Here is a 2467-nt window from a genome sequence, read left to right on the forward strand (position 1 = left end):
TGATTTCTTTTTTAATCCTTCTCTTGCCTAATGCTCTAGTTATCCACAGTTTTTGTAAGCTATTCGTCATAAATGATGTTGATGCTTATAAAATTATTTCTGGGCTTTTAATTATATGATCATCTTTCCTTTTCTTGATATGTTAAATTATATTGATAGATTTTCAGATGTTGAATTATCCTTGTGTTCCTGGTATAAATCCCACTTGTTCGTGTTGTTTAATACTTTTGATGCATTGTTGCAATCAGTTTGCTAATATTTTACTGAAGATCTTTGCATTTGTGTTTATTAGGGAAATTGATCTGTTGTTTGCTGGGGTTTTATTGTTTGTGTCATCTTTCTTTGGTGTTTATATTAATGTTGACTCCAGGAAATGTGATTAAGATGCATTCCTTCCTTCTCAATATTTTGGAGTTTGAGTAGGACAGGCATTAGTTCCTCTTTGAAGTCTTGGTAGAACTCATTTCTGAGGTCTTCTGGTCTTAATATTTTGGTTTTGGGGGGAGACTTTTGATTTACTGTGATTGATCTGTTCAGTTTATTATTATTATTATTATTATTATTATTTCTTCCTTATTCAGGCTTGAATGATTGTATGATGCAGGGATTTGCCCAGAGCTTCCAGGTAATTGAATTTATAGTACATAAATGGACATAATAATCTCTTACTATTTTCTGATTGCGGCAGTGTATAACTACTCTTTCAATTATGATACTATTTATTTGAGCGCTCCCTTAATTTTTTTTTCATCCTATAGAACTTTATTTGAGCAATCCACGCAGAAGACAGCCACTTCATTTGCACAGCTTCTTAATGGACATATTTTTCTCACTATTATTCTGCATGACCTTGGCTACTGCCATCTCAAAGCCTCTTGGGTGACGTGACATGGACTCACCATTCCCTCAGTGTGTACATGCGGCCTTTGGTGCACACGCCCTTCACTTCAGCCCCTGATGCTCCTCCCATGAGCTCAGCACTTTTTCTCAGGTTGATCCCCCTGGTCAGGTTCATTTTCTGAGAATGGATCTTCAAAATGTCCAGCCAAGCCTCCTCGTTGGAGATTGGGAATTCAATTTTTCTCCCGATGTGGCCCCGGCGAAGCAGCGCTGAGTCCAGCATATTGATCCTATTTGTAGCCATGATCACACTGGTATTCTTGGTGGCCTCAAAGCCGTCCAGCTGGTTGAGCAGCTCCAGCATGGTGTGCTGTACTTCGCTGTGCCTTCCAGAGAATACTTCTAGCGGTGAGGTGCCGATGGAGTCAATTTCATCCATGAAGATGATAGACGCAGCATGTTTCCTGGCCATAATAACCAGCTCCCTCACTATTCTTGCCCCTTCCCCAATGAATTGCTGTACCATCTTTAGTTTCTAATTTTTATTACTTGTTTTCTTCTACTGGCTTTTGATTGTGTTTGGTTTTTTTCTAGTTCCCTGAGGAGAGTGATAAAGCTATTTATTTAAATTTTTTCTTATTGATATGGGCCTGTATTGTTATATACTTCCTGCCTACTGCTGTTTTTGCTGTGTCCCATAAATTCTGGAAGTTTGTGTCATTATAATCATTTTTCTTGAGTAGATACAAAGACATGGAAAGATATACACTGTTTATGGATTTGGAAGAATCGACATTTTCAAAATAGTTATACTATCCAAGATATTTTATGGATTAAATACAGTCCCTATTAAAATTTCAATGACATACAATAGAACAAATATTATTAAAATTTCTATGGAACCACAGAATACCCCAAATAGAAAAAGAAATTGAAGGAAAAGAGGGAGATAATTATAACATCACACTGTCATATTTCAAATTATACCATAAAACTATAATAACTAAAACAAAGTGTCACTGGAACAAATGCAGACACACTGACAAATGGAATAGAACCAAGAGCCCAGAAATAGACCCACATCCATATAGAGAGTTAATCTTCTACAAAGAGAGCAAGAGTATACATTGGAGCAGGAATAACCTCTTCAATAAATAACCTCTTAAATAAATTGCACAGTCATAGGCAAAATAATGAAAAAGACGACTATCTCACACCATACACACAAAATCAGTTCAAAATGTATGAAAGACTTAGATGTAAGAACTGAAACTATAAAATATATAGGAGAAAACATAAGTAAAACAGTTCATGACATAAGCTTTATTGATGTCTTTGCAAATTTGATTCCAACAGCAAGGAAAGCAAAATGCAATATAAACAACTAGGAGTACATCATACAAAAAGGTTCTGCACAGTGAGAGTAGCTATAACTAAAATGAAAAGACACCCTACTGAAGAGAGAAAATATTTGAACACCATACATATGACAAATAGCTGATATCAAAGGTGTACAAATAATTCATGCAATTCAACAAAAGGAAAACCGATAACTCAATTTTAAAAATGGGACAGAGGCCCTCCCTGATGGCACAGAGGGTTAAAGCACAGCACTAATAAGCTAAAG

At 35.8% G+C, this 2467-nt stretch overlaps 1 pseudogene; it reads right to left on the minus strand.

The window, feature by feature from the left end:
- Positions 1-895: 895 nt before the first annotated feature.
- On the minus strand, positions 896-1366 carry LOC101637309 (annotated as a pseudogene).
- Between the last annotated feature and the right edge of the window lie 1101 nt (positions 1367-2467).

The sequence above is a fragment of the Condylura cristata genome, unplaced genomic scaffold, assembly GCF_000260355.1.
Source record: "Condylura cristata isolate star-nosed mole 26May11 unplaced genomic scaffold, ConCri1.0 scaffold00019, whole genome shotgun sequence".
NCBI classification, from domain to species: Eukaryota; Metazoa; Chordata; class Mammalia; order Eulipotyphla; family Talpidae; genus Condylura; species Condylura cristata.